General features: G+C 46.1%; 1 protein-coding gene across 1 annotated transcript in view; it reads right to left on the bottom strand.

Annotated features, from left to right (window-relative positions):
* The window catches only part of ADORA1 (adenosine A1 receptor), a 41,618-nt gene that overhangs the window by 2,491 nt on the left and 25,518 nt on the right, over nucleotides 1-13,609 (bottom strand). The gene's annotated exons all lie outside the window — the stretch shown is intronic.

Genomic DNA, 13,609 nt, shown 5'->3' with positions numbered 1-13,609 from the left:
GTCAGAAAATACCTGCCCACACTCCCCTTCTCTTGACCCTGTCCCTCACTCCCCTGCACTGAACCATCCCCCATCTCCATCTTTTCCAGCCCTGCACCCCCAATCTAATTAGGAATTATTCCCTGGAAAGAAAATTTACGTCCGCTGAGCATTTACTGCATGCTAGATATTTTTGTCTATTCATCCATTCATTCACGCATGCATGTGTGCATTCATTTAGCAAACATTTATTAAGTGCTTTCTGTGCCAGACATTGCTCTCTGGGTTGGGAATAAGATAAAAAAGATCCCTGCCTCTAGATAGCTTACGTTTTGGGTGAAGAAACAGATAACACAAAAGTAAGGAAATAAATAAGACAATTACAGTTTGTGATATGTTCCTTGAAGAAAATAGGAAGATGTCAAGGGACAGAGTTGTCTGAACTTTTTTTATGTCATGATACACATTGAAGATGAAACCATTTGTATCCTGCATGGTGGACGGATAAGGCTGCCATGGGCCAGAGATGACACAGGTTTCCATATCTCGGGAGCTCCCACTTCCTTTCAAATCAAACCAGCCCACAGCCGCCGTGTCCTCTGCCCACACACCAGCCTCGGAGCGAGTGCCAGCTCAGTGGCAGCAGCTTGCCCAGTTATTTTTTTCCAGTGCAGCCTCTGAGACGGATGGAGTGGCCTCCTGAGCATGGGAACAGCTTCTGAGGCTCCTGGGTGTGCAGGGGGAGGCGTCCAGCGCTGGCAGGGCCTGGGCTTTCTCCTTCATGTGATGAGCTTCCTCCCCCCATCAGGGACCACCTGCTCCATTACAGGGGTGGGAAGCGGAACGAGTTGGGGGGTGGAGAAACCAGGTGTCCTACCCCTCCCCGATCTAGAAGAGACCTTTAGAACCTCATTTTCCATTTCCTCATCATTCCAATGGAGAAACTGAGGACCCTGATGACTCCAACTGTGTGGTGCCTCCACCCATCCCTCATCCCCCCTTTTTGATTGTACAACCCTGTACCCTCAACCACCAAGGGGGACCTTGAATGGAAGTTCTTCCTTCCTTCCTCCCTCCCTTTCTTCAATTAAAGAAGTTGTAGGTTTACAGAACAATCATGCATAAAATACTGGATCCCCATTGAAAGGCTTTCTTAAATATAATCTTTGCCCTTTGCGTAATTAAAGCCCATTTCGTCTTCTTATGTCTCCAGAAGAATAACCAGGGCCTGCTGCACACACTGGAAGTCAGAAGACCTGAATTTGGCCTCAGGTCCACCAGATAAATTCCTATTTCAGAGTGGAGGATCAAATGGGATAAAACATGTGAAAATGCTCTGTAAACACCCTGCCGATAGGGGGTGCTGTCACAACTAGTCCTTTCAGCTCCTGCCCCTTCAAAGCCCTGGAAGAACTCACACCTGGGAAAACTCCAGTCTCTCTAGATGCTCAACAAACACAGCTTAACAGCTCTTAACTGGTCTTGCTCAGGTCTTGTTCCTGCCGCTCAGGGTTGCCCACATGTCTTCTCAGATCCAAGAAGTTCTGGGCAGAAGGGTGGGGGACACTGCCACAGTCGTCACCAGCTGGAGGGGGGCCAGGTCCTGGGGCAGCCTCAGCAGGACCGAACAGAGCTGCAGCTGCAGCAGGAAGGAGGCCAGGGCCCCTCCCCTCGCTACCATCACACCTGCCCTTCGTGCCACACTGACCCCGTCCGAAGCCCTTTTCCATTCATATCTCACCTGCAGCCACCGTGCGAGATGACACGAAAGACGATGGAATCCTCGCTTCACAGAAATGGGCAATAACTTGCCCAGGTCTCCTCACTCCAAAACAAGCTCTCCATCTGGGCACCTGGCTGACTCTAGGCCATTTAGATGTGGGGATGATCGGCAGAGTGAGAATGACCCTTTGGGAAGAGCTTTAAAATGGGAACAAAATGGAGGGGATGACTTCTGGTGCTGCCATCCAGCCTGAGGATTGGGGGCATGTCTAGCCCAGGATCCACACCTAGGCACTGATGGTCTACGAGAGAGGGGGGCTGAAGACTGCCGGGGGTGGGGGGCGTGCCGAGGGAGGCAGCAACTTCTGGCCAGCGAGGCCCTCTCCCCTTTCCGACTGCCTGGAGCCCGGGGGGGAAGGCTTTCCTGCGGCTCCTCCAGGACCAGGTCCCAGCGGACCCTGGGGCTTAGGGTATCAGCTGGGATCTGTTTTTCTTGCTATTTTCTCCTTTGTGGGAAAGGGCTGGGCCCAGGACCTCGTCTGCGGTGGGACAGGCTCTCACAGGGAGGGCTGCCTCCCAGGCCAGCGGAGGAGCTCGCCTCTGCCTGTGCGTGGGGGAGCGGAGCGGCACGGGGACCGGGCCTCCAGCACGTGGGGCTCTCGCTCCCTCTGCTGGGGGGCACGGCCTCAGCACGCCCATGGCTATCCTGGGGCCAGGCCAGAGGCACCCCTGCCTCAGGAGCGTGCAGTCCCAGGCAGACACAAGAAAAGCAACAGAAGGGACAATTAATCCAAGTGGGCCTGTACACAAGGAAGCAGGGCAGGCAACTCCTTAAACACGGAATTGAAGAAACCAGGAGAGCGCAACAGCATCTCCTTCATCAGCGTATGAAATCCCACCACTGGGATAATAATATATATTATTCTTTGGGTGAAGAATTGCCCTTTTTAGGGAAGTGGTTGTGGCTCAACTGATAGAGCGTCCGCCTACCACATGGGAGGTCCAGGGTTCAAACCCAGGGCCCCCTGACCCGTGTGGTGAACTGGCCCAGTGCAGTGCTGTCACGCGCAAGGAGTGCCGTGCCACGCAGGGGTGTCCCCTGCATAGGGGAACCCCACGCACAAGGAGTGTGCCCTGCAAAGAGCCGCCCTGCCTGAAAAAAGTGCAGCCTGCCCAGGAGTGGTGCCACACACACGGAGAGCTGACACAGTACAATGATGCAACAAAAAAGAGACGCAGTTCCCCAGTGCCACCTGATAATGCAAGCAGACGCAGAAGAACACACAGCAAATGGACACAGAGAGCAGACAACGGGGGGGGGGGGGGGGGAAGGGAGTGAAATAAATAAAATAAATCTAAAAAAAAACAAAGAATTTCCCTTTCTCTGTATTATCTTTAAAAACCAAGATAACAAGAAGTGGAAGTGGCTCAAGCGATTGGGCTCCTGTTTACCATATGGGAGGTCTAGGGTTTGATTCCCAGGACCTCCTGGTGAGGGAATGCTGGCCCTCGTGGTGAGCTGGCCTCAGTGGAGAGCTGGCCCATGCAGGAATGCTGGCCCACACAGCAAGCTGGCCTGAGTGGAGAGCTGGATGAGCTGGCCTCAGTGGAGAGCTGGCCCACACAGGAGTGCTGGCCCACACAGCAAGCTGGCCTGAGTGGAGAGCTGGTAGAGCAAGATGACACAACAAAAAGAGGCACAGAGGAGAGACAATAAGAGATACAGCAGACCAGGGAGTTGAGGTTGTGCAAGAGATTGAGCACCTCTCTCCCACTCCGGAAGGTCCCAGGATCAGTTCCCAGTGCTGCCTAAAGAGAAAACAAGCAGACATAGAAGAAGACACAGCAAATGGACAAAGAGAGCAGACAATGGGGAGGAGAGATAAACAAACAAAGAAAAAACAAGACAACATTAACTCCATAGTATGAATTAGTTTATTAGTCAATACTTTCTCTCAATGATAACATGTAACATGAAAAGACTGAGCACCTAGTGTAACAGGGTACCATTCCTGAGAGGGAAAAGGAGAGCTTGAGGAAAGAGGTAGAAGTGGGGCTACTTTGAGTTTCACCATTTGACAAGAACGGGCCTGACTAAACAAACATTTCATACCATAGCTGCTGCAAGAGTGAGTGTGGTTTAGGAGTAGAAATTAGGGAAGGAGGTCTACAAATCCGGCATCCAAATACGATGCAAGACACAGTGGAAGGGCTGCCAAATGAGGGGAGGGAGATTCTGGAAGAGTTAGAGGAAGTTCAAAATTAATAGTTCAGGGAAGCGGCCGTGGCTCAATCAGTTGGGCTCCCGTCTACCATATAGGAGGCCCTGGTTTGCATCCCAGGGCCTCCTTGTGAAGGCAGGCTGGCCCACACGCTGCAGAGAGCCGCCGGCCTGCAAGCGCTACGGAGAGCTGCTGAGTGCTGCCCGCCCCCAAGCACCGCAGAGAGCCCACTCAGCAAGGTGACGCAACAAAAAAGGGAGACAAGCAAAAGACGCAGAAGAACGCACAGCAAATGGACACAGAGAGCAGAGAGCAAGCAAAAAAAAAAAGGCGCAAAGGGGTGGGATTAAAAAAATAGCAAATTAATAGAAGCTAATAAGAGCTAACAATATGGATGCTTTCTATGTGCTGGGTCTTTTTTTTTTTTTTTTTTAAGATTTATCATTTATTTATTTCTCTCCCCTTCCCTCCGCCCACCCAGTTGTCTGCTCTTTGTGTCTATTTGTTGTGTTCTTCTGTGATCACTTCTATCCTTAACAGTGGCACCGTGAATCTGTGTTTCTTTTGGTCGCATCATCTTGTTGTGTCAGCTCTCCATGTGTGCAGCGCCATTCTTGGGCAGGCTGCACTTTCTTTTTTTTTTTAATTTATTTATATCTCTCCCCTTCACCCCTCCCCCCCACCCTGGTTGTCTGTTCTCTGTGTCTATTTGCTGTTCTTTGTCCGCTTGTGTTGTTGTCAGCGGCACGGGAATCTGTGTCTCTTTCTGTTGTGTCACCTTGTTGTGTCAGCTCTCCGTGTGTGTGGCATCATTCCTGGGTAGGCTGCACTTTCTTATGCACTGGGCGGCTCTCCTTATGGGGTGCACTCCTTGCGTGTGGGGCTCCCCTACATGGGGGACACCCCTGCGTGGCAGGGCACCCCTTGTGCGCATCAGCACTGCGCATGGGCCAGCTCCACACAGGTCAAGGAGGCCCGGGGTTTGAACCGTGGACCTCCCATGTAGTAGACGGATGCCCTAACCACTGGGCCAAGTCTGCTGCTGGCTGGACTTTCTTTCGTACTGGGCAGCTCTCCTTACGGGGCGCACTCCTTGCACGTGGGGCTACCCTACACGGGGGACACCCCTGGGTGGCACAGCACTCCTTGTGCGCATCAGCACTGCGCATGGGCCAGCTGCACGAGGGTCAAGGAGACCTGGGCTTTGAACCACGGACCTTCCATGTGGTAGGCAGATGCCCTATCCATTGGGCCAAGTCCGCTTCCCTGCTGGGTCTTTATAGACATGACTTCATGGCATCTCAGCACAAGCACTAAGTAAGGTGCTATTATTATTGCCATTTTCAAATTGCAGTAACTGAGGCTCAGAGAAATTAGGAAACATGCCCACTCAGCCCTTAAGAGGCAGAAAAGGAATTTCTAAGACTGAGATCTGTCAGTGTCTGAAGTCCACGCTGGACCCAGCTCTGCCAGCCTGGGAGGTGGAGGACAAGGGAGGTTTGGAGGGCAGAGGTTCAGGGCAGAAGGCAGCTGTGATGAGGCCTGCACAGGAAGCCTCGCCTCCTCCAGGAAACCTCCCTGGCCTCAGCAGCTCTGAGGCTACTGTCTTAACCTGCCTGGGACCTCACTGTGAGCCGTCAGACTGGTCTGCTCAGAAGCTTCCCAGGTACAGACGATTCTAATTATTCACATAGTTATGCTCTATAGAGTCACTTTGAATTTGGAATTAGTGAATCTTGAACCACTGTTTGTGGGAGAAATACAGGGTTAGGATCTGGTGTCCTGTTCCGGTCACAACATGCCATTAACTCCTCAGTCCCTAGCCTTGCTTTATGTTTCCTGTGCACACCATATTGCACATGTATTGTTGATCCGCTAACTTTGAACTCAAGGCCAACAGCACTACCACTTCTGCCTGGACAGTTTATCTAGCACATGTGCTTTCTCTATAAAGCACAGCAGAGCCTTCTTGGGCTTAGGGGCACTAGACAGCAATTCAGTACTGCACTTGGGGGCCATTATACAGAGTGAAACACCAACAGAAAGCAGAAAAATGCAAAAGCTGTGGCACTAAAGCTACTGCAAATTTGCAAATATGGAATCCATAAATAGTGCGGATCGACTCATTTTGTTGTTGGCTGTCTTGCTCCTGCTGGGAGCAACGAGGCAGGTGAAGCCTCTCTCTTCTCATTCACTCACAGATACTCGTCCAGTGCCTTTCAGGTGTCAGGTACTAGGTGATCGGGTCTAGGAACAGAAAAGACACCAGGTGCCTGTGAAAGTAACACCCTAGAGGCAGGGAGCTGGGTGGGAGGTATGTGATCAAATAAACCAGATCATTTCAGAGGGTGAAAAGATCTAGCAAATGAAATAAGCAGGAGGCCATGAGAGAATGACAAGGCAGGGAGACACCGAGACCACCTCTGTGAGGAGCTGAGTGCTATGAATTCTGCATGGGAAGACCTGCCAGGCAGAAGCCCCGGCCAGGGGGAAGGGCTAGCGGGCAGGAGCCCAGGAGTGAGGGACGAGCAAGGCCAGGTCAGAGGACGGTCATTCAGGGCCTGGGGAGCCGCAGTCAAGCTTCTTGGATTTGTTCTAAGTGGAGGGAGAAGCCATAGTAAGCAAAGGAGGAATATAACCTGATTTCTGTTTTTAGAAGATTACCCAGGCTGCTGTGTGGAGAATGTGCTGCAGCAGGGGAAGAGGGCGAGCAAGCAAACCTGCTGGGAGGCTGTTGTAGGCACTTGGGCAGGAGATGAGGTGCGGTGGCCCAGTGGGTGACAGTGCGGATGGGGAGAAGTGTACAGCTTCGAGATGTGTTTGGAGACAGGGCCGGCAGGACCTGCAGCTGATCGTGGATGTTGAGGTGCGGGGCAGTCATTGAGGATGACTCTCAGGTTTTCATCCTGAAGACTGGGTGGAAGATGGTACCACCCCCTGAGTCTCCCCTGACCGTATCTCTCTAAGGGGCACCTCCCCTCACTCTGAACCCCACTCTAGTCGCCTAGGAAAGCAATACTAACACGCTCCTGGGTGCTCCTGTAGAAGCATGTCTGTGGCACCCTCCCACCCCAGGACCTTTGTGCTTCCCGCTCGTCTCCCTAAGATGTCTGGGAAGGCTCATTCCCCATTCACCCAGGTCTCAGCTCAGATGTCACCTCCTCAGAGAAGAATCCCTGACAACTAATCCCACTAAAATAACCCGTCACTCTATCCTCCAGCCAGTTTAGCTTTCTTGATACACGCATATATATGTTGCTTCTGTAATTAATATCTGTCTCTCCATTAGAACATCAGAACAGAGACTTCATTCTATGTGCTCATGACGGCATCCCAGGACCTAGGAGAGGGCTCATAATGTGTTGAATGAATGAATAAATACATGAAAAACTGTAAAATGGATAAACAAAGCCATGCATCCATTTGGTCAGAAACGATTGATTGAGGACCAACCACGTGAGGGAACTAGAGAAGAGGATTAAATAGTAGGTGCTCAATTAGAGATGGTCAGATTCAAGTGGCATGGCCCTAGCCCTGGAGGCAATTACAATGCTGTGGGTGGGAAAAGTCATTCCCTCACTCAGGGCCCACGGTGCTGGGAGCGGGAGGAGGCCCACCACTGAGCCAGACACCTACTGGTTGCTTGCAAGAGCCTGGGGAGTGAGGGACAAGCAAGGCCAGGTCAGAGGACGGTCACTCAGGGCCTTGGGAGCCACAGTCAAACTTCTTGGATTTATTCTAAGTGGAGGGAGAAGCCATAGTAAGCAAAGGAGGAATATAATCCAATTTCTGTTTTTAAAAGATTACCCAGGCTGCTGTGTGGAGGACGTGCTGCAGCAGGGGAAGAGGGGGAGCAGCCACACCAGCTGAGAGGCTGTCGCAGGCACTTGGGCAGGAGATGAGGTGCAGAGGCTGCTGTGACAAGGGCCTCTTCTGACAGGTATGAGCAAATGCCACCAGGCACCAGCCAGCCACCAACATGTCCACGGTAGCCCCCAGCCCCAGCAATGCCCCTGCATACTGTGAGGCCAGTAGAGGTCCCCCGGCCAGAACCAGCCTCCCCAGAGGTTTCTAGAACTCAGCCGAGAAAAGCAGTGTCTCCACCCCCAGCTAAATCCCTGCAGGAGTCACAAGTGTGCCTGAGCGCTGTCATCAGCCCTTCGCCTCATGAATAGTCCCCTTTCATGGATGAGCTCACTTCCAGTTGGAAGCCAACTGTGCACAGAGGAGAACTCTTCCTGGACACACTGGGGACTGATTTTGTGACAGACTGAGTACAAGAACAATAAGCCTCCTTAGAACAGGAAAAGCTCAGAATGCCATCAGATGATGAGCAGATCATGGGAACCAGGCAGGCAAAGGAGCATTTGACAGAAAAAAGAGAAAGTATGGGAATTGAGGGAAGATGGTGGAGTAGGAAGCTTCAGGAATCAGTCCCTCCAGCAGAACAACTGTTAAACAAGCAGGGACTGTCTGCTGAATCAACTATTTCAAAACTCCAGAGTCCAGCAGAACCCCACACAGCATCCAGGGAAGAGCGGGAGGGAGAGGCTGGTAAATTACGGTAAATGCTCTCCCACGCAGCAGAGACTGACACCCGCCACGCACTCTCACGGCAGGCAGCAGTGGGGGCCGGCCCCCGGTATAGCTTGCTGGTGCCGGAAAGGGATTTAAAAATCCACTTCCCCAAGGTCCAGGGCGAGCATGGCCACTGCTGACCATGGCTTTTGATTAGTGACCTGGGATCACTGGGGCCTGCAGCCATTGTTCCAACCTGCCCCAGACAAAGGTGGCAGACGGGACTTATGGATGGCACATGTCCTCAGAGCTGGAGGGCAGCTGAAGGCCTGCATTTGCTGGGCAGCTCACGAAAGCGCAGCTCTGGGGAACCTTGAAAGAAGCTCCTGGCGCCCTTCCTGACCCCTGCCTCATGCCCTCTCTAGGGCAGTTTGGAGCCTGCCACACTCCCTTTAAGGGTCCGACTTGGGAGACTCCTCTCTGTGCTCTGCCTTCCCAGAACTGGGTCTCCAAGCAAAGCAGCTGGAGACAATGAGAGCAGTGTAAGGAACAGTTGAGGTGGGCATCCTGGGGCAAGGCTCGCCTGCTGTAAGGCTGGCAGTGGAACACCTGCGAGAGGGAGACCTCTGTACAGGGAAATGGAAGAGGCATTCAAACACCTGAAAACAGGGGCTCCTAAGCCATGAGAAAGCTCAAGCCCAGGACAAGGCACAGGCCCAGTAAAGACAGGGAGGACCCTGCGCTTTGCATTCGCTGGGGGCAGACCTTCCTGCCAGAAGGGCCGACACTCAAGAAAATCTGTCATTATCACCAGCTGCTTACAAACGCAAAGAAATGGACATCTCAGGGGAAATTTTCAGAGTTAACATTGAAAAATATTAAAATGTACAATGTGCAATAAAAGATTACAAGACAAAGAAACAAAAAATGATGGCCCACCCAAAGGGAGAGGATAAAAATCCAGAAAACACCAATGAAGAAGACCAGACTGTGGACATACTGAATAAAGACTTCTAAAAATGATCAATATGCTCAAGGAGGTGAAGGGAAATGCAGAGAAAGAACTAAAGGATAATAGGAAAACAATGAATGAACAATATAAGTATCTTAATAAAGAGATGGAAATTTTAAAAGGGAACCAAACAGAACTAACAGAGGTGAAGACCACAATAACTGAATAAAAAATTCCCAGGAGGGTTTTGCCAGCAGATTGGAGCTGGCAGAGGAAAGAATCAGCAAACCCGAAGACCACTGAAATGGAGTCAGACTGAGAAGCAGGAAGAAAAAAAAAATTCAGGGGAGCAGATGTAGCTCAGTGGTTGAGCACCTGTTTCCCATGTATGAGGTCCTGGGGTCGATCCCCCATACCGCCTAAAAAAATTTTTTTTTAAAGAAAAAATAGCCTAAGAGACTCCTGGGACACCATCAAGTATACAAATAGACATATTATGGGAGTCCCAGAGGAGAAGAAAGAAGGGGCTGAAGGAATATTCAAAAGAATAATAACAGAAAACTCCACATCAAAAGATGTGAATATGCACATCCAAGAATCCCAGAGAACACTAAACAGGATAAACTTGAAGGAAAATACACCCTATCACATATTAATCAAACTTGAATGCAAAGGATAAGGAAAAAGTTCTGAAAGCTTCAAGGGAAAAGCAACATATCATGTGTTAGGGAGTCTCAATTAAATTAAATGCCAATTTTTCAACAGAAACCACAGAGGCAAGAAGGTAGTAGGTTGAAATACTTAAAAGTGCTTAAATAAAACAACTGCCAACCAAGAAGTTTATATCTGGTGATACTTTCTTTCAAAAATGAGGGAGAGATTAAGACTTTCTCAGATAAACAAAAGCTGAGAGGGTTCATCACCTGTCCTAGAAGCAATGCTAAAGAAAATTCTTCAGACTGAAAGGAAAGGGCACAAGACAGTGGTTCAAAGGAGCATAAAGAAATACAGACCTCTGTGTTAAAGGTAATCATTTCGGTAATTATAAATGCCAGTGCAATTGTATTGTATTTTTTGGTATGTAATTCCACTTCTTACTTTCTACAGGTGATAAAATGCAATGCATAAAAAGTAATGATAAATCTATGGTTTTGGATATACAATGTACAAAGGTACAATTTGTAAGAAGTAAAAAAAAAGGTGGGGGGACAGAATACTATAGGAACAGTGTATGTGTATGCTATTGAAATCAAGTTGTTATCAAATCAAATATAATTGTTATATATTTAGGATGTTAAATTTTAACCCCATGGTAACCACAAAGAAATTATATGAAGAATATATCCAGATAGAAATGAAAAGGAATTCAATATGGTATAGTACAAAAAAAATCAAATAAATACTAAAGTAGATATTAGCAGAAGAAGTGAGGGACAAAAAAAAATGTATAAAACTACAAAGACTAAAGAGTAAAATGGCAGAAGAAAAGTCTTGCACTGTCAGTAGTGACTTTAAATGTAAATGGATTAAATTTTCCAGTCAAAAGACAGAGATAGGCAGAATGGATTTTAAAATATGACTCAACTAGACACTGTCTACAAGAAACTCACTGTAAATTCAAAGCAGGTTAAGGTGAAAGGAGAGAAAAATGTATATAATGCACGTATTGGTCAAAAGAGAACTTGGGTAGCTATACAAATATCAGATAAAATAGAGTTTAAGTCATAAGTAACAAAGGACAAAGATGGTCATTATATACTGATAAAAGGAGCAATTTAACAAGAAGACATAACAATTATAAATATATTTGCATTTAACAGCAGTCCCAAAATATATAAAGCAAATACCAAACAGAACTGAAGAGAGAAATTGATAATAATATATTAATAGTGGGAGACTTTAATATATCACTTTCAATAATGGATAGAACATCTAGACAGAAGATCAGTAAGGAAGTTAGACCTGAATGATACTCTAAACCAAATAGATCCAACAGACATACATACAACACTTCACTCAACAAAAATAGAATATACAGTCTTCCCAAGTACACTTAGATCATGACAGGATAGTGTGTATCTTAGGTCACCAAATAAGTCTCAATAAATTAAAAAATATTGAAATCAGACAATATAACTTCTCTGACCATAATGGAATGAAGCTAGCAATCAATAACAGAGGAAGAAATGGAAAAGTCACAAATACATGGAAACTAAACAATACACTCTCATGCTCAAGTATAACCAACGGGTTAAAGAGGAAATCGAAAGGGAAATTAGGAAATAACTTGAGGCAAATGAAATGAAATACAACATACCAAAACTTATGGGATGTAGTAAAGGCAGTGCTAAGAAGGAAATTTATAGCTCTAAATAAAAACAAGAAGAATGACTTCAAATTAGAGACCTAATCTCAAAAATGTAAGAACTAGAAAAAGAAGAGCAAACCAAACCAAAGCAAGAAGAAGGAAGGAAATAACAAAGATTAGAGCAGAGATAAATGAAATAGAGAATAAAATAAAAGTAGAGAGAATCAACAAAACCAAAAACTGGTACTTTGAAAAAATAAATAAAATTGATAAACCTTAACTAGACTGATGAAGATAAAAAAGAGAAAGGTCACAAATGACTAAATTCAGAAATAAAAAGGGGAGTTACTGAACCCATAGAAATAAAAAGGACTGTAAAAGGATACTAGAACAACTTTACTCCAACAAATTCGACAATCTAGATGAAGTGGACAAATTCTGAGAAACACACACACTATCTACACAGATTCAAGAAGAAACAGAAGATCTCAACATGCCAATAACTCGTAAAGAGATTGAAACAATAATTGAAAACCTCCCAACAAAGAAAAGCCCAGGACCAGATGACTTCACAGAGTAATTTTACCAAATACTCCAAGAATTAACACCAATTCTGCTCAAACTCTTCCAAAAAAATTGAAAAGGAGGGAACACTCCCTAATCCATTCTATGAGGCCAGTATCACCTTCGTAGCAAAAGCCAGATGAAAATACCACACGGAAAGAAAACTATAGACTAATATCTCTTATGAATATAGATGCAAAAATCTTAGCAAACTGAATCCAACAGCACATTAAAAGAATTAAAAGGGTTAATTTGTGCAGAATTGGTAAAAAGGATGTGTGTTAATCTCTGGAAATGAATGAAAATAGGAAAACCCAACATAATGTTTGTAACTAGCAGTAATATTATGTGGGTACGAAAGTGGTTTCAAGGGAAAGTCTAAGGTCATATACATTATTAAAAAGAAAGCTAAAAAAATGTAACATGGAATTATACAGCATAGTAAAACAGTATATGAAATATGAATATATAGACTTTCTTGTTTTGTTTTGTTTTAAATTGGTCTGTTCCTCTGGGTGTGAAGACTTTTTTTTTGAAACTGAACAAGTGTATGTTAATACTATAATATGTTAATATCGGACCAAAAAAACCCATTATGCTAAGTGAAAGAAATCAAATACAAAGTACTACATATTTTATGACTCTATTTACATAAAATGTAGATATAAATAGGTTTATAAAGATGAAATTAGATTAGTGGTTATTAGGGCTGGGGAAGGACAGCTAAAGGGGTGTGGAGTTTTTCTTTTTGGAGTAATGAAGGTCTAAAATTTTTTGTGGTGATGAATACACAACATTGTGATTATACTAAAAGCCATTGATTATACACTTTGGATAGATTGTATGGTGTGTCAATATTAAAACGGCTTAATTTAAAGACAAACAAACAAACAACTAAATGGAGTATAATCAATGTGGCAAAATGCTGACGGTAAATCTCACTGTGTAGATAGGGGGTTTGTTGGAGTTCCATGTATTGTTTCTGAATTATTTTTGCAACTTTCCTGTAAGTTTGAAATTATTTCAAAATAAAAAGTTAAAAAACGAAAGAAAAAAGAAAAGAATTACACATTATGATCAAGTGGGATTTATCCCAAGTATGCAAGGGTGGTTCAACATAAGAAAACCAATGTCATACACCACATTAGTAGAATTAAGGCAAAACACTACTTGGTCAACTCAATTGACATGGAAAAGGCATTTGACAAAATCCAGCACCCTCTCTTAATAAAAACACTTAGAAAATTAGTAATAGGAGCAAACTTCCTCATCATGGTAAAGGGCATATATAAAAAGCCCACAGCTTACCTCCTACTTCATGGTGAAAGACTGAAAGCTTTCCCT

Source organism: Dasypus novemcinctus, chromosome 13 (genome assembly GCF_030445035.2).
Source record: "Dasypus novemcinctus isolate mDasNov1 chromosome 13, mDasNov1.1.hap2, whole genome shotgun sequence".
Classification (NCBI taxonomy): Eukaryota; Metazoa; Chordata; class Mammalia; order Cingulata; family Dasypodidae; genus Dasypus; species Dasypus novemcinctus.
Note: the sequence above shows the minus strand (reverse complement) of the source record. Positions and strands in the feature narration are given on the sequence as shown.